The 26,314-nt window shown below is 38.8% G+C and overlaps 1 protein-coding gene across 10 annotated transcripts in view; it reads left to right on the forward strand.

The window, feature by feature from the left end:
• TSC22D1 (TSC22 domain family member 1) overlaps positions 1-26,314 on the forward strand; it is a 123,055-nt gene that overhangs the window by 33,795 nt on the left and 62,946 nt on the right. For 2 of the 10 annotated variants that reach the window (XR_005593577.1, XR_005593578.1), the window contains one exon: positions 1,103-4,110. The exons of 7 other annotated variants lie outside the window; for them this stretch is intronic. The gene's annotated coding sequence lies outside the window, so the exon portion shown is untranslated. Of the gene's footprint in view, positions 1-1,102; positions 4,112-26,314 lie in introns of those variants that run through there. One more of the 10 variants, XR_005593568.1, reaches the window with a different exon arrangement.

The following is a 26,314-nucleotide window of genomic DNA, read 5'->3' on the forward strand; positions in this document are numbered from 1 at the left end:
ATTCGACTAAAACAGTGCATCCTCAACTGTCTACAAGATTATCTTGCTATCGGGGGAAAAAGCTCCCACGTTAAACAAAGTCTTCGTCGTATTCAGTGTTGAAGGTGAACTGATGAAAGAGGTAGGATCTTTCTTCATCTACAAGTAAAGCAACTTCTTTAGAGCCACCTTACTCATTCATGTACTTCAGGTACTTGTGTACCTCAGTAAACAAAAGCAGACTCAAGTAAATGATGAGGCATATATTTGCATCCTCTTCAGCTGCCATGCCCCATCACTCCAGCTACACAGTGCTGGTAAAATCTTAACGATCTATGGAACTTCCTGTGCTAAAGAATAGGTAGATTAATTATCTGAACACTTGCTTTCTTCAGGTAGTAAAGCTTCACAGATCCAGCTCCCCAGGGAAGAAAAATTGGTCTAGGAATGCAAAACAATAACACAGGGATTGCAGAGGTTCTTGTGTTCTACAGTAGGCATGATGTGTAGTTACAAGTACCCAGTACCATATTAACTGTTGAAGTTTCCCAACTGGTGGGCTTTCAGGAGGGGAAGTGAGTTTTGCATTGCTGCCAGTGATTGACAGGTCTGGTTCTGCAAGTAGAGAGGAAGACCTTACTATTGGAGCTGTGGACTAGTACTGCTAAGAAAAGGGGGACAGTTTAAAGGAAACTTCCAGGTAAGTATAAACACCTTTTCATCTCACAGCTTCTTTCTGCCTAATCTTGTGGAGAGCTGTTCATTGTGTTGCAATAGTAGATACTGTGATTATAATTAGAGCTTGTCAGAAAATGGAAGGAAGAATTGTGGAAGTTCAGTTTTTCTACAAAATTTGGACAAGGTCAAAATTTTCTGACCAGCTCTATTTGTAACAACATGGAAAAAAAAACTTTTCTGGACAAAAACCTCCTGTGCTTGGTCTTAGCCTATTGGCAATTTAAAAAGATTTTAGACGTTTTTGACAAATCAGAGCATTGAAAAACCTGTAAAGCAGCTGTTGTTCAGAAGGTATCAAATACACTTCTCCTTCCCCTTCAGTCTTACCTCTTTGTCCCGGAATTATGGAGTCATGCCTTAGCCTTCTGCTTCATTCTTTTTCCAGCTGACCCCCCCCAAAGCAAAGGGAAGAAACCAACAGGAAAGATGATTGAAGAAAGGAAGAAGACAGAATCCAAGAAATATCAGTGTGAGTCAGTTTCAGGCAGAAGCTCCCAAGTTGCAGAGTCAAAATGAAATTTCCTTTGGGGAAGGATCTGCTTCCAGGATTTGCTTCTCCCTTGTTCCCTGGGTAGACACTGAATTCTTGAACGCCCCCATCAGTGTTGCAGGTAGGTTGAGCCCACTTGGGGATAGCCGCTTGTATTGCCTTCTCAAGTGTGGAGGACTGACTTGGCTGGTTCTTTGCCGTTTCTTCTTTGTTGCCCACCTTTCTAGACTGAGAGGAGAAGAGCTTCGGGCTCAACAGATTTTTGTGAGAAATAAGGAAGGCATTTCTCTCCCCACTCACTTTGCTGTAGTGTGGAAAGTTTCCTGTTGAGGGGTTTATATGTGCACCTCATTGTCTCCAACCCCAAATCAGTACTGCTTTGTGCTGTAAGCTCTCCTACTGCTCTTCCTCTCTCCCCTCTCTGCACAAAAGAGCTGAGATACTATGACTGTGGAAACCATGTAGGCGGACCCAGGCACTCTTTTCTCTCAGCCAGGGAAATCTGATTTACTAGTTTGTGCATCGCTGGATTTTGCAATTCCCGTGATACTTTGATTTGCCTGTGTGAGTACAATGGAGCAGGGTGCCAGGGCAAGAACGCTCACTGATCAAAGGAGATGTTGCTGACCCCTCCTTGCAGCTATGCCAGTGGCCCAGAGAATGTTTTTAGTGTGAGGTTTTTCAGTAGGAGCTTAACTGTAAGCTCTCCCTCCTCACTTCACGCCACATGCTGCAGCAGCAGCTTCTCCCTCAGACTGCCCACTGCCAGACCTCCCCATCTCCATCTGTGTCATAGCTGAGGCAGACAGGCTGTTGTGGGTGTCCCGTGGCTGTAACCACAGAAATCAAACCTGCAACGAGCAATGGGATTCTAAGAGGGCTTTTGCAGCCTCAAAGGTCCAGGCCCCTTTTCCCCAGTCTTTCTTTCATACCAAGAAAATTCAGCTAGAACTATGTTGGACTCAATACTACCCAGGTGGATCCAGTGGCTCTTCTCTCCCTCCTCACTCCCCAAAAATTACTTCATGAACTTTCAGCCCTTACAGTGCCATGAGCCCTCAGTGGAAGACCTTGAGAAGGGCCTTCTAAGATTCCAGACAATGAGTCTATTCTTGAATCTTGACCTTTCACAAGTAAGATTCCCTGACACAAATTGGGTTATGGAAGAGGAGGCGTTTGTTCGTTGTTTTTTTTTCTTTTTCTTCCAGATCATGCTGAATCCTTTGAGCCAGAGTATTAGCTGTCTTTGGGGTGGAAGCCCAGACAGATTATAGCTCCTAGGAAATAAATGGTCATTAAGGAGACATTCTGGTCTCCTGTAGTTCTTCATTGAAGTGTTATGCGGAATGTTTGTTTGATCTGGCCTCTCTTACGTTGCTGCCCCAGGGTTCAAGTAAATACATCGATAAAGCTTGCAAGTCTCCAGCTGTACTACCGTGAGCAGATCTTCAAATCTCAAATTAAGTGAAGTTGGGCCTCTTATTCCTCTGCATAGGAGACCTCAGAGGAATCTGTGAAACCTGCTTTCTCTTGTGCTCCAGACACTGCTGCTTTTATAAGACCAACTCCCCCGCCCCCACCACAACCTCCCCTGGCACCTCTGGTTCAATTTCTGTAACTATAAAGTATATCTGTAAAGAGAATTAACATTAGCCTTTATCAGTAGTGGAACAGCATCTCCTCCCCCCACTTCCCCAATGATCTGCTTCTGGCAATCGGAATAAACTAATCAGATGCTTGTGCCACCTTCCACTTAGTTTCTTAAATCAGTTCACCATGAAACATTTTTAACTAATGCCTAGGTCTTTCATTAAATTAACCAGCATACCTAAATTGCCTAACAATCTTAACACAGCCCCCAGGCTACAGCTTCATGGCAGTTGTGATTTCTTATTATGTTGGAATGCATTTCAGTTGAAGTATATTGTCTAAAAATAATTGTTTAGATAGTGCTGCTTAAATACATACTTATGTAGTGAGACATTCGCAGAGGATTTACTTAAATTGGGCCCTTCAGATTAAAAAATCATTCATGTGGCTTTTCCTTTGCCAAGAATAGCTATCAAACTGCTTATTGCCTACATCTTGATTTCTGCTGTAGTCATAGTCTGTAAAATACACAATTTATAATTTAGTGTTTTTTAGAAAATTGATAAAATGTTTGTTAAAATATGGGACTGCAGTAACTGATTGAAAATAAATTTATTTAAACTGATTTCTTTAATCCACAAACACAATTGTGTGGTGATGCCATATAAAGCTTAGTGTGGTAAATCAAAAGTGAAGATGTATTTAACTTTTCAAAGTAAGACAGCTTTCTTTAAAATCAGTATCTCACTTACGCATATTGAATAGCTTATTTACTATAGGTATATTTATTTTGACTTTTTTGCATGCAGAGATTTAAAATCCAATTGTAGAAGTTACTTAAGAGCTTCAGGACTAAACATCTTTAAATCCAAGAAAAGGGCAAAATATGTGATCTTAAACACTGGTGGTATAAGTGCTGAATGACGGCCTAAGTATGTGACTATGTCCCATTGATCTAAAGTTAAGCACATGCTTAAGTGCCCTTCCTGAGTAGGCATCCTTCTCTGAATTGAGGTATTACATAACTTTATTTGGTGAAGGATAATCTAAATTACTCTGCACATCTACTGAGAATTGTTTTAATAGTAAAGTCTCTAAAGTCATAATGTCTAGTTTTAAAAAAGCTTTAAAAAAATTACTTAGCTCTGTTACAACCCCTTGGAAGCTTAAAACTATCCATATTAAAATTTATTTCCATTCATGAAAGTAAATTTTTTTGTTAACACTTTTAAAAATAATATAGTTTTTTGTTGGTATTTTGATACTTCTGCTCTGTGCACCAGCATTGTGTAATGTATTCTTTGGTACTCTGATACATGCAGCTTGACTCCTGGTGTGTTTTAGAAAGGTGTCTATTGATTATGTATTATCAAATATTAATAAAGGTATTAAAACAATCTGTTTCCTTATGTTTATATTATATTTCAGATTTCCACACATGTTCAGAGCAGGTGATCACTGTCTACTTGATCCTGACTCCAAAATACCAGGACTGTAACAAGAAATCCTACCCTATGATGCTAGTGTCTTATAGCCCAAGCCCTAACAGAATGTCTTGGGACTTGACTCACCTGTTTCCCTGATTTTTTTTTTTTTTTTTTTTTTTTGGCTCAACTTCCTTAAGTCTTAGAACCACTCAATCCCAATTATTTCTCCTTTATGTGATCTCTACCTTCCTTATAGGTGCCTGCTTCTAGCAATTTGTGACCCTGACTTTTGTCCAGTTCAGACTTCCCTCTCTCAACCCATCAAGAAAATCCTGACTGTTGGCATCTCCCTCTCCCTTCCTCTGCAAGTCATAACCTGATCCCTCAAGCTATCCCAGTACACCATCAAGTCCTAATCTATTCCTCCATACCTTCTATCCATCCTCTTCATTGGCATTGAGAAGACACATTATCGATGCTTACTCCAGATCTCTTGAAAGTGTCTGTTGGAGATCTCTCCCTTCCTTATAATGAGAAGTAACTGCTTAGGGGGGAAAACACTTCTGGGGTTCCATATTCTTTCTTATCACTTATGCCATCTCAGGTTTGCTCAGTTTACAGTGAAATAGATATTGCATATCTGTCTTCCATACAAATTTACTCTGACTTTCGAAAATCAAGTGGGGATCTTTCATTTTCATGCTTAATAGCAAGTAATATGCTGAAGGTCAATTAATACCATCTGTTACATATTTGCAATTCTATTGACAACAAATGGGATGCCCACATGTAACTGATAGAAGGCATAATTCTTAGGAAAGTAGCTTTCCACAGGTGGCACTCAGAACATAATTTGGCCTGCAGTTCTTTTATCACTGATGAGATGTGAGAGAGCGCCCAGCTTGACTTTGAGCCCAGTGTGAGATTGAAGGGCTGTCGTTTTGGGGAAAATTTGCATTTATTGTGAGCTGAGTAAATTTGGTATGGAATTAGTGATACACACGAACATGAAGCCACACAATGGCTTTTCTTGCAAATGGACTATGAATAACTGGGAGTGGTTGTGTGGTCAACCACACTTTGAAGGGAAGCTGCACTAGTGTTCCCTTCAAAGGTGTGATATGTTTGCATATGTGGAATGGTTCTGAAATCTTTAGTTTTTTGGCTAGGAGAGTGGATTTTTAAAAAATTTAACCAAAAAGAAAAGAGAACATTAACTAAGTTTTTAAACTTTGGACTTGAAGGTAGAGGCAGTGATCCTTTAACTCTTCATGGTTATTTACCCTTCTTTTTAGAATCTGGGGGGGGGGAATACTTCTAAATTGTCTGTTTCATATTGCACTTTCCTTCTATCACTCCCGTTCTTTCTATTGTAGTAGAAGTCAATATTGCTATCTCTTGTTTGTCAGTGCACCAAGCAAATGGATGTCAAGGCCATGCAAACAGTTCTGGGAATAGTGTGAGTAAGGTGCTTGTTGCAGAGCAATAATGCAAGCTCTTATAGCATCTCACAAATGATAGCTTTCTTGGGGGGGAAAATTAATGGATATTTAGAATCCAGAGGACATGCCCCACCAGACCATGCAAATGGCTAAGGTAGGTTACATTTTAGTGTGAATTCCTTGTTTTTGTAACTTTAACTTTGTCTGCAACTGTGATCACTCTCCCTCTCAGCCCAGGGCAGGGAAGAAACCTCGTACCTATGTATGGGACTAATGTGAATAATATTTGAACAAATGGAGTTAAAATGTATGGTTAAACAGATGTGTTGACGATCTGGTCATCTCTGATTTTAGAACCCAGAACATTATTTGAAAGGTTTAAAAAAAAAATGCAACTTGATGCACTTCAGTCCACAAGGCAGTGTAGGTTTTAAAAGAAAACACAATCTGTGTAGACCCTGAAATTCTAAACAAGATTACCATGTTCATTCAAAGTGATTATCAGCTAATAAAAAGTAGTATCCAGAGAATTCTTTCCAGAGACTGAGTTTAGGTAACTTATTCTTCTGTATTGTTGGAATTGGATATAAGAAAATGTAAGCAAATGTTCCTTGTTAACTGTGGTATCTGCTTTGGTCAGTGTTTTTAAGAGTTGAAAATTACAAGATATTTTGTCAAAATAAATGTCATGCTGTCAGTTACCAAATTAGATTTTGACTGTTAATGTTTCATCAAAGAGACATTTTAAATTTATTTGAAGGGCTCTTCTGCTTACTTGATTTTCAGTAATACCTTATCTTGATAAACTGAAATATATAATGTGTATTAATTAAATAGCCAATTCTTGGTGTGGAAAAGCTCTATTGAGCATTTGCTGCATAGTGGCAGGGAGCATAATTCAAGAGCATAGTTTAAATGGCTTATTTTGAAAAGTCTGGTACTTTCCTCATGGAATCATAAAAGGATCTGGAAAAAATTGGTTCATTCACCACCCACTCTAGGATGGTTCTTTACAATACTTATTAATAATAAACACATTTGCTAGAATTGTGCCAGCAATGGGAGGGTGAGAAATAGAATGCAAGGCGTAGTATCTGGTAATCTTAGCTCTTTGTACTAAGGGCTTATACCATTCCTACATTTACAGTAATATTCTAATGGATATGTACAACATACACTAATAAAGACGATAATATGGAAATAAATGGTAAGTAATGTAAACATTATGAACCTCAGAAAATAGACATGTAGTTGTTTTTTGGAGTACCTGTGGCTGTCGATTCAGGAAAGCATACCTGTCCAGGAAAGCACTTCAGTGGAGTTTAAATACTTAATCATGTTCTAGGACATGCTTAGGAACTTTCCTGAACAGGGATGATCTTAAGAATTGGCTGTGCTACCTACTAGAGAACAATAACAGGACATAATCTGGAGACATACTGGATTTTGGGTATCTGTGTTGACTGAGTTACAAAGGATGATTGTGACGGTTCCTGGAGGTGCTAAAGGTTATGAGGCATCTCGCTACCACCTACCTTTACGGGAGGAAACTTTTGTCTGTGCCTGCCAGGGGTCAGCTTCTTGACTCCACCAGCCCTGGGTAACACAAGCACTCCCCTCTCAGCCTATACAGGCTTTGCTGTCACTCTGCAGGCAAGGAATAGGTGCACTCCATCCACCAAGCCCTCCAAGCATCTCTGTGGAGTGTCCATCCCATGTTCTGCTGGACACTCACAGAATTCAGAGATCTGCTACTCCCAAAGCAATAGTACACAGCTTACCAGTTTCATTTCAAGATCACTGCTCCACTTAATTTGTTTATAGAAGGGCCATCAATTAATTGCAGTTAATACATGTGATTAATGGAAAACAAACTAGATTTAAAAAATGATTAATTGGCATCTTAATTAAGATTGCCACTTAATTGCCACACTGTTAATAGAACACCACTTCAAATGTATTATGTTTTTCTACATTTTCAAATATATTGATTTCAACTGCAACACAGAATACAAAATGTACACTTTATATTTTTGATTGTAAATATTTGCACTGTAAAAAAGACGAGTATTTTTCAGTTCACCTCATACAAGTACTGTAGTGCAATCTTATTATCGTGAAAGTGCAACTTACAAACATAGAATTTTTTTACATAACTGCACTCAAACAAAACAATGTAAAACTTCAGAGTCTACAAGTCCACTCAGTCCTACTTCTTGTTCAGTGAAGCGCTAAGACAAACCACTTAATTTACATTTATGTGAGAGAATGCTGCCCACTTCTTATTTACGTCACCTGAAAGTGAGAACAGGCGTTCGCATGGCACTGTTGCAAGGTATTTACATACCAGATATGCTAAATATTCAGATGCCCCTTCATGCTTTGACTTGTAGGCATAATTTTCAGCATAGATACGTGACTCCTTAAATATTAACTGTACAGACATCTCACAATGGTTAGGATGACCAGTGTTTCATGGCTGTTGGTAGAGACCTCAAATGCTACACTTTAGCACATTATTATGTAACATTGGACCCAGGGGATCCCTGTGCACCATATGTAAACCTCCATGCATCTCCTCTGTGCCCTCTGCCAGTTGGCATCAAGAGGTCCCAGGGTCACAATGATGAAGAGACAAAATCTAGATTGAAATGCAAAGGAGTAAACTGAGTGGAGCCAAGATCAGAGATGTGTACAAATGGAAAGTTCAGTAACATCAAGATGGTAGAGAGGGACTTGCTTGAGGTCCGAAGAAGTACAAGAACTGAAAACAAGACACAATCAGATAATACAGAAACCCGCAATTAATCTAATTTTAGTCTTGACAGAAAAATGACTTCATGTTATGTGTAGCATGTTAGTGGTTGTAAAAATAAGCCACTAACAAAGATTTAAAATCCAGTAACTCAACTTTTTTGAGTTACTATTGTTAAAATGGTTACAGAATGGTGTTTTAATACTACAAAGTCTTTAAAAATGTAAATCAGGTATTAAAACAAAATCCCTGTGACTTGAATATAGTGTTTTGATATTAAAAAGTTGAATTAAAACAGAAAAAAACTGCATCGTTTATTAGATACACCAGAAATTGAATGTTACAAATTTGTACAACTTATTCATACATTTAATTTCTGTGATTGTAAAATAAGTTGTCTTTCAAAATTAGGTAGTTGTGAAAGTATGGTTTTGTAGCAGAAAGGAATAATGGTACAAGATTCCTTTGTGTATATAAACAAAGGACAGATAAACAATTCCATGTGTCAAGTTTGTTTTTTGAATTTTGTTAATAAAAATTGCTTATTTACATGCTGTTGTGAGGCTACATTATCTCATGAAGTTAAGGCCTACTACAGTATTGGGAAGACCTTGCTGTTTTTATTGTGGATTGTTAACTTTGTTTTTCATGAACTATCCCTCCCCAAAAGTAGGTACCTAGGATTCCAAAAAGTTGTTTACATTTTCAGGGTAGTATGGACTACTGCGTTGTAGATTTTTGGCAAATACAGCAATGTGTATAATTTTGTGTAAGGTTAATCTTAATCAAATAGCTGCAAAACACCCGTGACTCTGGTTTGTCCACTGCTATATTATTTAGGTCAATGCAATATTTTCCTTCTCCACATATGTTGAGCGGAATTCCATGTATTGTCATCTTTTTAGTTAGTTATGTACTGGCAGTGATGAGATCTTTTGCCAGGATATACCTCATTTCCACCTGCATAAATCCCAAGATTTTTATTTTTAATTATTTCTGTTAAATTTTGTGCAGAATGAGTTCATCCTTGCTCTCTCACACTCTGGAAACTGTTCACTAACAGGATGGTTTAAAATCAGTTTTTATTAGATCAGATATTTATATTTAAATTGCATTTTTAAAATACAGGTTTCTTTTTAAAAAAAAAACCTATTTACAATTGATAACCTATATTAAGACCTAAACTCTAATCTATTAAAATAATTTAAGTTAAATACAAAAACTATTTAGCTGTACGTGTTTGCAAAGTTTTAAAGAAAATGACACCATTGAACTAGTGGAAGTCACTGACTAAGCGGTTGGAACAAGTTTGTTGAAGTGCTAGCCCAGCTTTTGACAGCAGTAGTCTCTTTAGCAGGTACAGAGAGAATATTTTCCTTATTTCAGTTTATTCAGCTATTTCAGTTCAATGACTAGTTCATTCAAAATTAAGAAAAAAAAATGGGAGATGTAGAAAGCAGGAATGCTTGTTTTCCTCTTCCATGAACAAAAACAGAATGAGATCAACTTTTTCTAAAATCTAAAAGGACATGGTGACCAGGAACAATCAATATTGACTGACTACAGATAATACTTCATTTGTATAATCAGTTAGTTTTAAATGAGAGAGAGAAGTATTTTTTTAATGTTTATATTAAACACTTTTTCTTATGTATTGAGAACATTTAAGGTAGCGTTAATATTTGGAAAAAAATTGAAAATGCTATTTTTGTGCTTTTTTAATTGTTTAAATTTCCATCCAAATAAAGCTTGATGCAAATTGCAAGTAAAAAAAAAAATCTAGTAAATAAGTGCATCATTTCCCTTCATTCTAACAACAAAAAGGTAAAAATGAAAAATCTGAATAAATGTTAAGCTCTGTAAGTGCTTAAAAAAAAGTATAGAGTGATAGTATATCATCCTGGCTAGCAAAAAGAAGCGCCAAACTTAGTGTAAAGGCTATAATTAGTTAAAAATCAACATGTTTTAATTGTTACCATCCCATGAGACTCTAATTCTTTTCCTAAAGAAAAGTAAAGTACAAATACAAAACATGATTTAAATCAACGCTGCCTGCTTGCTGATTTAAATTGTGATTAAAATTGGTGATTTAAGTCACTGATTGAAATCAGTCTACTCTGTTCACTCCCATCATTCTTATAGTGATACACTAGTCATGTCACTTTAGGGCCAACCAAAACATCTAATTAGCTGAGGGGTAATTTAAGAAGCACTTCTGCAACCTTTACCCTAGTGCTAAAGGAACTAACTACACAGTAATACTGTATTTATTCAGGGAGTGAAAAACTGGGAAATTCAGGAATTAAGTTTTCCTGGTATCAAATCCCAAATTGCTGCCCAGAACTATAAATTACTTGGGAGCCTTAAGATGTCTGAAATGGTGTCACTAAGGCCAGGAATGAAACCAGAGTTTCCTATATGGCAGTGCAGAGCACCACCTGCAGGCTGCCATGTAGATCAGAGTAGATGTCTTACCGACCATAACCAGGAAAGCAACCTCTGGCAATCTCTGATGTTTTGTTTTTAAATTGTGGACTCTGATTGCAGAGTGATGATGATAGGATGCGAGAGTCAGCTAGTTTCCCATTCCTCATGATCTTATAGTTTGCTGCATTTTAAGATGCCTCCTGTCTCCCATTGTGTATTGAGATAGTTTTGAACTGAGCCAGATTTTGAATCTCCATTTACCTTTAAACAAAACAGTGTCTGGCTGGTATTGTAGTTATGCTACCTTGTGTTATCCTGAACTGCCCACCTGTTTTTTGTCTCTCTCGATGTTCCTGTTGTTTGTCAGTATCTGCTTTGCTGGGTGAACCACTGCACTTTATAAATAATTCATCTTTTTTCTTTGTCTTCACTACCCAAATACCAAAGTATTACCCAAAAATGCTGCTGCTTTGCAAACTATCAATATTTTTTATATGCACATATGCATCTATACCCATGCTTGTGTATGTATCTATACAAAGAGAAAATATATAAATGAAGGAAAAACTTGAAATCCGAGCCACAAATATCTACAGGTCAGATTATGATGCTCCTTATGCTGGGTAGCACCTTATTCGGTGAATAGTCTAATTTGTTTTTGTGGGCATGCAGTGATCCCGTGATCTTTGAAACCTGTCTCCTGAAAAATGTGATATGGGATGGACTGGACTAGACCACCTCAACGCAAGCCTTCTGCCAGAACAGCCTTCTTGCTGATTTGTTAAGGACCCTCCTGTGCTCTAGATATGTCCAAATATAAGAGAACTAAAAGGTCTACAAAGCTCCTTTGCTTCCTCTCAAATTCCTGGATGGTAAGCATGTCTCTTTCCCTTACAAAGTCCCCTTGAAATCTCCCGACTTAAATGACTCAGGAAAATTCACCTGTTCCAATACAATCCATGACCTAATTAGTATACTTTCCCCTGGCTTCAAGAATTCATCGTCCCAGGCTGCTTACAATAAAATGCAAGAAGAGCAATTACCTTCCTCATCGAGATGCAGTTCACTATTTTCACTATGAATGGGTCTACACATGCAGAGCACAAAACCATTCTGAGCCAATCTTCAAGTTTAGGATTGACAACCCTTTTGTGTGTGGTTTTTTTTTTTATGGTGCCTAGCATAACGGGGGCCTTAATATCTGATTTGGGCCATAGCTGCTACTGCATTACAAATTTATAAATAACAATAACCAGCTTTATAAAGTATAACAAGGCAAAGTATTTTCATTGCCCTCCTCCCCTATTGACTTGTCATTCCTAGTTCTCAGTCAGATGGAATATGTTCCACCAAATCCTGATGCCAGTACCTGACATAGGGTCAATCACACAAGGAATTTATATTTAAAAGCAAAACCAAAAAACCTGTAACTCTGCTTCTTTGCCTATTTGAAAAAAAAACCTCCAAGGAGGTAAACAGAGATTTAAGTACCACCAACCAGATAGGGAAACAAATATATAGTTTACATTAAAAAATAAACTCCAGCCCCCCACTTATCAGAAACTTAGGGCTATCACAACAGAACAAATTTTGGGAAAAGTTATAATAAATAAAAGGAACACTTAAGTCAGTATTTTTGTTTCTTTTTCTACTGGTGAAGATATTTTTCACTTCTAATAGGCTCTCTTGTAGCATAGTTTCTGTTCTCCATCTCTTGTCTTTGCATCGTGCCCTTGTTTCTTGTGCTTGGTTTTCTGCTCGTGGGTTTATGAATGCAACAGCGAGATTTTTAGATAACTGTCCAATGTCTACTAAGTATGTGTTTTACCATATACAATATTAATGACAGTTTCAACTTTGAAGCGTATGTGTACTAGACTATCAGTGAATGAAAAATGTTCCCAGGAGGAGGAGCTGATGCTAGAATTTTTAGCATTACATTGTAGCTTGACTTTATACTTTAAAGAGAGGCCCACCCAAGACAGCATTTTAACAAGTGAGAGCATGCAAATGTGGATATAGTGGTATTATGTGTATACTTCAATAGCACTTAAATATTGGCCGTACTATTTTAGTTTTCGCATCATGCTGTTCTTGTACTTGGTGTGCGAAATGTGCATTTGTTGAGGGGGAGAGAGTGTGTGTGTGTGAGAGAGAGAGAAAGTAAATTTAAGCTATGAGAGAGTCCTGGAAAGTGCCTTTTTTTTTAAGTACTAGATGCTTTATTATATTTAAAATAAAAATACATTATGGTCTGAATTTTGTAGACGATTAAGTACTGGTCCATAATAACCATTGCATCCTGCCCATCTCTGGCCAAACTTTTCCCTATAAAACCTGAACAACCTCTAACACAGGCATATAGTTGTAGCAGATATTTTCATACCACAGTTGTCTTGGATCACCCCAAATATTCTTAGGTATCAGTGATATCCACATCACTTGAAGTGTGTTGCTGGAAACAGCCACTGATCCTGAAAATACTTTCATGCACATATGTAACTTTCCTCATATGACTAGTCTCAGAGTCTATGAATGGGGTTATGCTTTTGAAGTGTTTGCAGGATTAGGGTATGAGGATGGGCTTTAAAAAAAAAACATTAAGTGAAAGGACATTTAATGCAAGGGGATATTTTTTTCTACAACTGCAAATTTTGTTCCGTCTGGGGGTATTCAGAATGTGTGGTTTAAATTGTTTTGCTATAAAGTTGTCTTTCAGTAACTTCTTAAATTTAAACTACTGTACCCTGTAGGACCATGTTGGAGCCTCCATTTTTTAAATAGGTGTTATTTGAAAGATGTCATTTACAAGGCTTAGCCACCATCCAGAGCTCAAATATCAGAGTTCTAATGACCTTGCTGCTGGCTTCATTTCCATCAAAACCAATGTCTGATTATTAAACAGCATTAGTGCTTTAAAATCACTGTTCCCAGCCTTTCAAAATATTTTGTAGCACTTAACCAGTCTTTAATGTTCCAGCACTAATGTTTAAGTTTTTTGATCTTGCCACTGCAAGGAGCCATGACCTATTAGAACTGCTGTATGCTTCCTTTTCCACTAGATAGTGCTCTTAGAGGGAGAAGATGGCAAAAAGCTTCTTCCTGTTTTAGTTTTATTACACTCCACCTGGATGCCCCAGCCCTGAAAGGGCAGTGAGGTTTAACTACAGTGCACAGGCTGACCAACTGGGCATCAAGTAACAATTTTTTCATTTTTAATACACTTGGACACCGATTTGGTGGTGGTTGATTTGTAGAATGAGAAAGTCATGATGGCATTTTTATAGTATATATTTAAGATGATATGCAGAGACATTTGGACTACATAAACAATGGTTTTTTAGCATCTTCACTTAAGCATTTCTTTGTTTTTCTTGCATTATATCTATTTTGAATAGCTTTGCAAAATTATGTTTAAAAAAAAAGTCCACTAAATCTGCTTGCGTTGCCCATGGTTACCATGATGCTGCTGAAAAACCTGTTTTACTAATTAGGTTTTTTTAAAAAATATACGCCCTGGATGAGCAAGCAAATATAATTTTTCAAGTGTGGTTTAGAACAATTGTTTGCAATTACAAGGGGGTTTCACTTGTAGAAATCTTAGTATTTGTGTGTGCTACATAATCAAAGAAAAAGCGTATGCCTTAGAAGCATGGCTTTCTTTACAAAGGAGCTGAGTTGCCCCCTCGTGCTGTGTAATCCTTAGTCAGTATCTGGACCTACTGATTTTTGAAGTAAAGTATAGCTCATCATGATTTAAAGGTGGCAGAAGCAGTCCTCTAAAACTGCAAAGGAGATCTTGCTACTATAACCCACAATATAATTGTTCCATTGCTGATAGTTTTTCTGTCTCATTGGTTTTCTACCTGTGGTCTGCAGACCCCGGGGATCTGCAAACTCAAGATTTTCAAAGGGGACTGCACCTCCATTTGAAATTTTTTAGGGGTCTGCGAACAGTTTAATAATCCTGTCTAGTTGTGGGTGGATGTGCCTCTATTTGGTGATTCCTGAGACTCTGCTGAAGGATTTCCATGAAGGGGTCCCTCCATTATCTACTGAAGAAATTCAGAAGTTTAACAAACTTGTCATTGCTCTTGTGGGTCCCTGTCTTCCCGTGCACAGGAATATATCAAACCTCTTGGTCTTGTGTGGCAGTAGGAGGAGGGTATGTCATTACAGAAAAGCCTTCTAAGATTGCTTCTGGTTATCTCTCTGGCACTTGAGTTTTTGTGGACAAAAGGCTACAGTTATGATGGACAAATAAGTACCAGCTATGCTGTCCAGGCAGGATTAAATACATGGGTTATCTTGACTTGTACTGTGCCTTGGCTTGTAAGATGAATTGAAATGGAAGAGTTTGGTAACTATCTTGTTATTCATAGAGACCATTTATTATATATTGGTATTATGGTAGTGATAGAAACCCCTGGCAAGCTGGGTTCCCATTGTGCACTCATATAATGTTTCCTGTCCCAAAGAGCTTACAGTCGTAGGCCCCAATACTGCAAAAGCTTTTGCGTGTGTTTAACTTTGTTTGTGAGTAGTCCAAATGAAGTTAATATGTCCTTATGGACAATCAATAATAAATTGCGTCTATGGCAAGCTGCAACAGATGGGTGACACATAGGAGAGGAAGGGAGGTTGGAGTAGTATGACATGATCAGGTTTTACATACACTAAAATGCGTGTGATGGAACAGATTCTATTTAATAGCTGTGAATAAACTGAGGAGTGACAGACCATTCCTGCACTTGAAATGACTCAGCAGTTTTGGTGTGGAGGAAAAAGTGACAGAATCAATAATGCAATTGTAGCACTCAGACCAGAATGTTACTTAACATTCCAGGATTGCCAGGATGCTTAGTCCCACACACACTTCCTTGTCACTCTCAAATCATGACGACTCTTCTAGGGAACCTTCTTCAGTATTATGCCTTACCCTTAAGGCATGCATCAGCTCCCAGGAGTTTCTCAAAAACCTGGGTAAAAACTATTGCCAGTTTGATCTGCCTTTGTATTTCAGCCTTGCAGATAACAAGGGGCCTCTGAACTTCAGAGTTATTTTATTTCTCTTAAGCCATTAATTTGGAAGGCTGAATGTGGGTATATTTATTCAGACAAATTTTGTAGAAAGCTGTTATGACTCTCTCCCTGCATTTGTTTACCAAACAGAGTAACCTAAATAGCTGTTTTTCCTTACTGATGACTTTTTAGTGTGTTCCAGTGCCTTCTCAACTTTCATTCCCCACCCCCAGCTCCCCTTTGGTGTGGAGGGATGCTATTCAGTTTCCATCATTCCAGATTTATAGATTGAAGACCCAGAAAGAAGTTTATTACTTGCAAATGAACTTGCGCTGTGTGTGTGTATCCACTAATCTGGGAATATCTCACCCAGATAATATTAATTTTTAGTGGCACTGATACAAAGTTAAATTCTCATCTATATTTCTGCAAGTTGGGGGTTAATTGTTCCTTGCTGTTGAGCTTGTTGGATTGCTATAGACTGGGAGAAAACTGCTTTATAAGCTAACTTAAAGTAAATGGTGCCAATACTACTACATCTTAAAATTGGAAGAAAAGAGAAGGTCGATGCGGGGATGAAATTCTCTCTTACTGCACTTAAGCACTCTTATATCATTTTCACTTTTGCATAGTGCTATTTCATTTTTACCCCTAGTTTTAATTTTCCTGGACAAAAATCCTACACACAGGTTAGTTAAGAGAGAACATTAACATGACTTGATGATAACTTTAAATATCTGATTTATTTGTTAGCTGTGTCCTTTGTGATTTCATGAGCGATAGCATAAAGGTTTTATGTAATTAATTTTGTCTTCCTTTTAAGAAAATCAATAAAATTGAGGTTAATGACACTCTCTAATGCTTTCTTTGAAATTCTCAGAATAAAATGTTAAAGTTGCCAGGGCAGCTGGGCAGAAACCATGTGACTAAGTTTTTAATTTGGACAGTTTTCAAAGATACCTCCCCTACTTACCTTTATTAAAAATACATGTACCGGGAATCATTTATCTATTGTAAGCATGACGTGGGTCAGACATATTTTGGTTTTTCATGCAGAAATTATACAGAGGAGCTGTCTAGTACCAAACACTTGAGTTTCATGCTTGATGTTTTAAAGATGTTAACATCCTCCCTGTACAGCTTTAATGTAAGCTTTTTTTTAAGGTAGCAAACTATTGGTGCCTTCTAAATTGAAATGCATTTCATTTTGCTGTACTGCAATGGAAATTAGTTGTGCTATTTGTAGGGCCTTGCTAATGTCTGCTGATGGAGATATACCTATCTCATAGAACTGGAAGGGACCCTGAAAGGTCATTGAGTCCAGCCCCCTGCTTTCACTAGCAGGACCAAGTACTGATTTTGCCTCAGATCCCTAAGTGGCTCCCTTAAGGATTGAACTCATAACCCTGGGTTAAGCAGGCCAATGCTCAAACCACTGAGCTATCCCTGCCCCTCAAGACCCATTATTTAATATTGTCAGCTAATGAGTGAGTGTTTCACAATATAAAGCAAGACTAATGCATCCTAAAGCATACTTAATTAAATTATTTTCACAACTATAATTCAATTTTAATTTTATTACTAATTTTTAGTTTATACTAATTTATTACTAATTAATTTGCCAGAAGCTGGGAATGAACGACAGGGCATAGATCACTTGATGATTACCTGTTCATTCCCTCTGGGGCGCCTGGCACTGGTTACTGTTGGAAGACAGGATACTGGGCTAGATGGACCTTTGGTCTGACCCAATAGGACCATTCTTATGTTCTATAGTATACTAGTAAGTGTATTAAAGGTCTTGTCTTGTAATTTATGTATGTGACTGTGTAATGTGAGAGGTTCAATTGCTTTTTACCAGTAAAATCTTCAAGAGGAACTGCCATTTTTGTAGGTGTAGCTTAATGTAGTTCTGCTCTTTCCAGGCCTCCTCCTATCTTTCTGTTGTGATCTTTATCTGAAGAGTGAGTTACTGGTAAGTTTAGGGCCAACTTTGAATTCTGCCAGTATATGTTTAGCTATACATCATAAACAGTTGTACAACCGTTATACATTTTAAGAAATAAAAAACTAGTCCCTTCCCCTAGTGGTAACTCTTAATGCAGTTCGCTGGCTTACTCTGTCTGTCAGGGACTTGTCTACCCTGAAAGCTCAGACTCTAACATAATGGCACATTACAGGGTTTGAGAAATTGGACCAAATTCATATTTTTTTTTGTAATGGTGTTAAACCAAAGATGAATTTGACATGATAGTCTTCTGATGTCATTACATGTCAACAACACTAGAAGCATCCTAGCAGTTCAGTCCATGTACCCCTGGACTGATACTAAAGATAAATGCTGTGCTTCCCGTCTTCTTTTCTTGTGTCTGTGTTGGCATTCTCTTGCTTTTTTTCTTATGTTGTCTTTTGTATTAAAATCCAGCAGTCTAGTCTGCGTGAGTGGGCCATGTACTAAGTAGATTCTGATTTATTTATTTTTATTCATTTTTGCCAGGAGGAAACCAAACATTACTCATAAGCACTTAATAGTAGGAGCTGTATCTTCATGTGTCTGTGCAGTACCTAGTCTAATAAGGCTTCAATCAAGATTGGGATCTCTAGGGATTTTACAGGTTCTTAGTTAAAAAGACACTGAAAGCGTAATAGTGTGAATGTCATTTCAGTTTTTAAGCATGAACTTTTTATTCTACTTAATTTCAGTGTTAGGTGACCATTATTTTTTAAGACTTGAAAACCAGGACACATTGCTGCTTCATCCCTGGCCTCTTCCCTTTACTATAGCTGGCCTGAGTACTTGCTTATGCTCACACCCTTCCATTCAAAATAAAACTAATTACATACTTGTTAAATACAAGATATACAAACCTAAATGTTTGTTAACCCTCATCTCTTAAAACCATGACAACTTTATACCATCTTTGGATACCCCCTTCCCACTTAGGGTACCTACTCGTTTACTCCCTTCTCCCCCCGAATTGTTCGTAATATTAACTTTGCAAACTAGGTGAAATTTCTGCTTTCTTCGGTACAGAAACACTGTTTCCCAATTTGAGCAAATGTACAGGGGCAGCACTAACCAATTGATGCTCCAGTGTGACATACTTAAATTGTTTCAGTCTCTTTTGTGGTGCTCCACTGTGTGGTTTCCATTCAGAACATCACTTGATTTTTGTGATGCACTTGTGTCCCTGTGGGCTTTAAGCTCTGGGCCATCCTAGTGATGTCACAGCTTGCATAATAAGTATAGATCAAAAGGAAAATGTTGACAGAAACTTTAAGGGGAAATATCAGAGAAAATAAGGCAAATAAATCCATACTTTGGATATGTATGGTATAAACCAGGGATCGGCAACCTTTGGCACGCGGCCCGTCAGGGATGTGCGCTGATGGGCCGGGATGGTTTTTTTACCTGCAGTGACCGCAGGTTCGGCTGATCGCAGCTCCCACTGGCCGTGGTTCACTGTTCCAGGCCAATGGGGGCTGCGGGAAGCAGCATGGGCCGAAGGATGTGCTGGCTGCCACTTCCCGCATCTACCATTGGCCTGGAACGGCGAACTCCGTCCAGTGGGAACTGCAATCATCTGAACCTGCGGACACTGCAGGTAAACAAACCGTCCTGGCCCACCAGTGGATTTCCCTGATAGGCCAAAGGTTGCTGATCCCTGGTATAAACCATTATAGTGTGATTTGGGCTTCCATAGTTTTTATTGCCATACCCTTTGGAAGGACTTGCATAACTAAGTTTTGGATTAATTCCTAGTGAGTAAACATTCAGCTCATACACTTGGTACTCAGAATTTTTGTAGTCCCACATACCGCTGTACATTCAGATCATACATCTATGATATATGTTTAAACATACCAGTCGCTAGGAGATGCTAAAATTATCCACTCCTGTTTTGACCTGACATACTTAACAATGATCTGTGAGCTCCTCCTGCTGCTGTGCAGCAAGCATATCTCTCTGCTCACATCATTCATCTGTGATCATGCTGTTGCCCAGAGACGTGTTGCATCTAAAAAGCTATGCAGTTTTCTTCCTGCTCATTTGACCTCTCCATGGCTGTGAGTGACAGGGTTTCAGTTAATCACTGGCATGATGAGCACGCAACTTGTACATTTTGTCAGATGCTGCTGTTCAAAACCATTGATAGCTCAGCTGCTAAGGTTTTGCTCCCTGTCACAACCAGTCGTCTCACTTTCAGTGGGGCAGACCAGTTGTGCTCCCTTATCCAGCAGGCCTGGCCAGTTTACTTCTCTCCAGAATGTGAATTGTTCCATCATAAGGGAATGAGACCATTTAATGCAAACAAAACTGGGGGAACATGGGTTAAGAGCATAATTGTGGCAGTGTTAGTTACCAGATAAGGCTATGATGCTGGGACAGGAACTAATATAATTTGGAAACATCAATGGGCTTTGTTTTAAAGTTCTTCCTTTTATCAAATCCACTTGCTGACTCTGCTTTTGCAGGTTCAAATTGATAGACAAGCAAGCCACCCCCTAGTTATCCAGACTGCTGGCGAGAGTTAAGAGAGCTGGTATGCAGGGGGGACATGGAGGAAAGATCAGCTTTTTGGTTCCAAGCATATCAGGAACACTGCCTCAGTCCCTATTGTGTGTTCATATTCCACTTCCTGGGTGACCCCATTTTCAGTGCATGCACAGCTCTGTACCTTAGGGGCTATTGCAGCAACTAGTCAGCAAAAGAGTTTCTTCCCCCTTTCTAGGTGTGAAATTGTGAAAGGGCTGCTGTGGGACACCCTACTGGCTTTTTTAGCTTTGCCGCCTTCGAGTAGTGTCCCTGTGGTGCTCCACTGTAGGTGTATCTGCCCCTTTGCCTCTAAATGGAAATTTTAGGTAGCAGCATCCGTTCAGCCTGCACATGCGCGCTCCCTCCCTCGTGGTCTGCTTCAAGGCTATCTAGCTCTTTGATCTCGAACAGTGCGGTGACAGACATGTTGCTGCACAGCCAAAAGTTGATCACTCAATGTACTTAACTACAAAAATGGAAACAATTCCAAGTTTGGTGTAATTCTAAGCAACCAGACCCAACCTTCTCTTCTCCCTCTGATTTTAGACTACATTTTAGACCTCAAGAGGTCAAAACTCTCGCTCAGCTCCCTTAATCTTGCAACCATAATGGCTTTCCACCATCATGTAGACGGATACTTGGTGTTCCCTCATCCACTGATGTGTGGATTCCTTAAGGGCATTGGGAATCTCTTCCCGCATGTGAGACCACCCGCTCCAACCTGGGATCTTAACCTAGTTCTCAGAGCTCTGACTAGACCTCTTTGAGCCCAGGGCAACTTGCTCTCTTACATCTGTCCATGAAGATAGCATTTCTAATTGCAATCGCTTTAGCTAGGTGCACAGGAGAAATAGCAGCTCTAATGGGCCACCTACCACACACGATCTTTTCTAAAGACAAAGTAACTCTGAGGCCACATACCAACTTTCTACATAAAGTTGCCTCCACTTTCCATATGAATTAACAGATCCATCTACCTGTTTTTTCCCCAAACCACATTGTGACAACAGGGAGGAGATTGTGCATATGTTAGATGTTGGAGTACTAACCTTCTGCTTAGGCAGGATTAAGGAATTCAAGAAGTCTTCTAAACTCTTCCTTTAGTTTGCAGAAAGATTAAAGGCTCCCCAATAGCCTCTCAAAGACTATCCAAATGGGTCACGGATATCAAAGGTGAAACCTGGTCTCCCTTTCTGGAATTCATACGCTCTCCATGAGGTCAATTTCTGCCTTCCTTAAAGATGTCTCTATCTTGGAAATCTCAGAGCAGTGGCTGGGGCATCTGTCCACGCTTTTGCAGAATATTATGCAATCACTGGAGATTCGGACTCCCATGCCATCTTTGGCTCCACAGTACTCTATAGTAGCAGACTTCACTCTGAAGCCCCAGTCTTCTATGCGGGATACTGCTGTAAAGTCACCTACAGTGAAGCACTCGCAGGGACACTACTCAAAGAAGACGTTATTCACCTTGTGCAGTAACGATGGTTCTTTGAGATGTGTGTCCTTAGGGGTGCTCCACAACCTGCCCTCTACTTCGGAGTTCTCTGTAAGGGGCTCAGCAGTAGAGAAGGAACTGAGGGACATTTGCCAGTGCAGTGCTAGATAGCCTCGAGGCAGACCACATAGGAGGGAGAGCGCATGTCCAGGCTGAACAGACACTGCTACCTAAAATCTTCAATTAGAGGCACGGGCCCAGATATGCCTACAGTGGAGCACATATAGGGGGACAGCGAGTTCCTTCCTCTTATTCCTCAAAGTTATGTGATCGAAACTCTAGGTGGGTGGGTGATGGTTGAATCTTCCCAGAGGTCCCATACTTTGCATTCACTCAAAACACTACTGGTGAATGAGCTAAATTTTCTGCCTATATATATTAAGGGTTCTTTTAAAGAATATGAAGCCAATTTTAGTACTAAAGCATTCTCTGGTATCTGTGGTAAAATCACTTATTGAATGTAACTAAAAGTATTTTGCTGACTTAAATATACTGTATAGTGCAGATACTGCACCATAAATAGTTAATTAGTTTAGCAATTTCATTAAAAGTCATGAGTTCTTTCTGAAGCAAATGTAATGTGAGCGAGTCAACAAAGTGAGTGGTCATTTTTTGTTACTTATGTTTCCAGTTAACTGTTCCAAAACCCTCAGTGGAGTTAGACGAGGCCAAGTATCGGATTTAACAACAGTGATCATTTTTAAACTGGCTTTTGCATAAGTAAACGTAACTCCAAGTGCTGCTTTATACTCTTAATCTTTCAAAAAAAAAAAAAAGGCTCCTTACAGTTGACTCCATTACAATGGAGACCCCGTACATAAACAGAACTATAAGAAGAGTCCAGGATGGAGAACACGGGCAAATTACCAATGGACCAAGTTTTGATTAGTGAAGTTGCGTGCCTCAGTTTTTGGATACTCAGCCTGACATATTAAAGGAGCATGAGTTTCTGTGGGTGGGTGGGTGGATCCCAAGCACTTTAAAAAATCAGACCCCTTTAAGGTGTGTCTGAGCACCCAAAAATTTGAGAAGTCCTAAATCACTAGTCACTTTTGAAAATACTGACCTGGGTTCTCAACTGTATTATGCCAATTAAATGTCAGGAGAAAAGATTAACATACTGATAAGTGGATTGCTTTATTAAGTATTCTACAATAGTGGCATAATCCAAAAATAAGGAAATTCAAGAAATGATGATGTGGCATGTATAGATCCTGAAGTCATTCACTGCCACAGTTTTCAGCTTTTATTTTGAACAGAACGTGTGACTTCCTCAATATATGGTCAGTAAAATCCAAAAGAATCAGTTTATCATGCTCACTAGCATCAGAAGTTTCATGTGGCAGGCACCCACTGTGACATGTTTTTGACAGTGTATTGTGGCATTCATTTAGTATTGTGCAAAAGTGCAATGTTTCAGAGTACATCTAGAATATCTTTTCAGGTTCTAGTTTCACCAGTCTTACTCCCGTGAGATTCTCTTTCACCTTGAATGACCGGTAGAAACAATCAAATTTTTAATGTCTTCAATCATTGGGACCTATCGGCTAATCTGCTTTAGCAAGTAGAAGTTGTAAAGCACGGTTAACGTACAATATTTGCCTACTTAAAAGTTTCAATGGAATTTCACAAAAAATACAGTTCTCCATAACAGCTTCTATATGTTTAAACTGCTCCATAGAGGTACTTCATCTGGGTCAGATGGCATAAAGGAGTGTTCTCAAGGAAGCTGAATAGGGGAATTCCCTAACCCCCCCCCCCAGGACAAGAAAAGGTGGGAACCTAATTGCCAGAAGTAAGGAAGTGATATTGCCCCTTTCTATATGGTTATTTCTGGAACCTAAGTTGTTGTTGCTGCAAGGTTATTTTAGGCTATGTATACACTACAGCTTACATTGGTATAATTAAGTCAATGGGAGAACTCTCTCCCATTGTCTTAGGTCTGGTCTACACTGTGTGTGTGTGTGTGTGTTCTAAGTTACGCAACTTCAGCTATGTGAATAATGTATCTGAAGTCGATGTACTTAAATCTACTCACCGCAGTGAGTCGACTGCTGACGCTCCCCTGTCGACTCAGCCTGTGCCTCTCACTCTGGTGGAGTACCGGAGTCGATGAGAGAGTGCTCAGTGGTGGATTTATCGCGTCTTCACTAGACAGAATAAATTGACCCCTGCTGGATCGATTGCTGTGCATCGATCCTGAGGGTAATGTAGACAAGCCCTTAGTGTCTTCACTAGCAGTGCTATAACAGTGCAGCTGCATTGGTGCAGCTGTGCTGCTAAGCTCTGTATTGAAACCATACGGCCTACAAGACAGTCTAAAACGAAGGTTGCCTGGACTAGAAGAATGTCGTGTGAAAACTTGATAATGAGAGTAATCAGTTAAGGTGGGCTATAGAATAGTTATAGTTAGTATGGCAACACCCATTTTTTTCATGTCCTCTGTGTGTGTGCGTGTATATATATCTTCCTACTGTATTTTCCACTGGATGCATCTGATGAAGTAGGTTTTAGCCCAAGAAAGCTTATGCTCAAATAATTGTTAGTCTCTAAGGTGCCACAAGCACTCCTCATTCTTTTTTGCTGACAACAAGAGAGCAAATCATAAATTAGTTTCAACAGAGGAATATGTTGGAAATCATATTTCTGAAGAGACAGCAAGCGAGTTACAGGCCTCTAAGACACAGGATGCAAAAGAGTTCTTGCTTAAGTTGCATTTCTTGTATTTCAGACATGATGAAGAGAGGGATGTGAAACTTCGGTTTGAGAATTTTCTTCCTTCCAGTTCTTAAGAGAGTTGCAGGATGTTTGCCTTGAACTTGGTGGGACACCATCTACTGTAAATGAGACAGCTATGCAATCAAAGGAAGTGTAAACCTGTGTCTTTATGAAAATGATTTGGATCTTGGAGGGCCCCAAGGAGGTCTGATGTATGAAGTAGCAAGCTGGTCGATTAATTTTAACATCTTGATCTTTTTTTGTTGCTAGTGCTCTTGACAGGGTCGTGTATAAATACTGACTATTTATTCCATGCCTTCACTGGCTTTTGGATGTGTGGTACCTTCTCACATTATTGTGCTTTTCTTCTCCCCCGTCTCTTTCCTCCCTCTCCCCCCGACTTGTCAGGCAGGTGATTTATGAAGTAACATGCTTATTCCTAATAACTGAACACAATGGCAACAATGAGTAAAAGCTTTCGTGGGTTAATACCCACTTCTGATGAAGTGGGTATTCACACATGAAAGCTCATGCTCCAATACATCTGTTAGTCTTTAAGGTGCCACAGGACTCATTGTTGCTTTTTATAGATCCAGACTAACACGGCTCCTCCCTCTGATACTGAACACAATGGCTCCATGGTAGGTTTAAGACTTAGTTGATTTGAAGGTATATGATATGATTTTTCAAAGGCAAAGTACGGCAGCATTTTAATCATGCTATATAATGCAAGGGAATGCACAAATGGAGAAAGTATAATAACTTAAAATTAGAAATGGGTTCCTTACATGCTTAACTGATCACTTACTTTCAGTACAAAACATCAGATATTAGAATATTCTTCTGAAATACTTTGTATTCACAGTATCAGAGGGATAGCCTTGTTAGCCTGGATCTGTAAAAGTAGCAAAGATCCCTGTGGCACCTTATAGACTAACAGACGTATTGGAGCATGAGCTTTCGTGGGTGAATACCCACTTAGTCGGATGCACCCACGAAAGCTCATGCTCCAATACGTCTGTTAGTCTATAAGGTGCCACAGGACTCTACTGCTTTTGTATTCACAGTTGCACAAAAATAAATTGCCCCTTTACTTATTAACATATACATCTTCCAAAGCTAACAATTATTTCCCTTTCTCTGTTGCCTAGAAATATTTTAACTAAATTAGTAGATCCAAACACCTATTTTGTACTGATTTTGAGACAAAGATGTTAATATTTCCAAATGATGAATTTGGTATTCACCAAATTTTGTTTTAACTCTCTGCAAAAATTAATTATAGGTAGCCTAACCTGTTTCTTAAATCCTTGTTCTTAAGGACTTGAAGCAAAAATGTTTCCTGTTCGGATGGGGCCAGATCCACCTCCCCATGGAGCCCTTCCATTGCCTTCAGTGAAAGGTGTTCATGATAATCTCTGATTTATATTGGCTAGTCAGTAATGCAGCCTCTTTGTCACATGAATTGAGATATAACTTAAATATGGGATATTCTCTTAAAAAACAAGTTGTCGTCTAAATTTCAGGTATAGATAGCTTAATTTTTGTGTGTGATTTTTGTTACAGCATTACTTGTCTGTGTATGTTTTGTGGTTTTGTCTTTTCAACTTCATAAGAAATTAATCAAAAAATTGTTAAAGGAAAATCCCAATTATTAATGTTTTTATCCATTTTCCATTATACAGTAAAAT

Source organism: Mauremys reevesii, linkage group 1 (assembly GCF_016161935.1).
Source record: "Mauremys reevesii isolate NIE-2019 linkage group 1, ASM1616193v1, whole genome shotgun sequence".
Lineage (NCBI taxonomy): Eukaryota > Metazoa > Chordata > Testudines > Geoemydidae > Mauremys > Mauremys reevesii.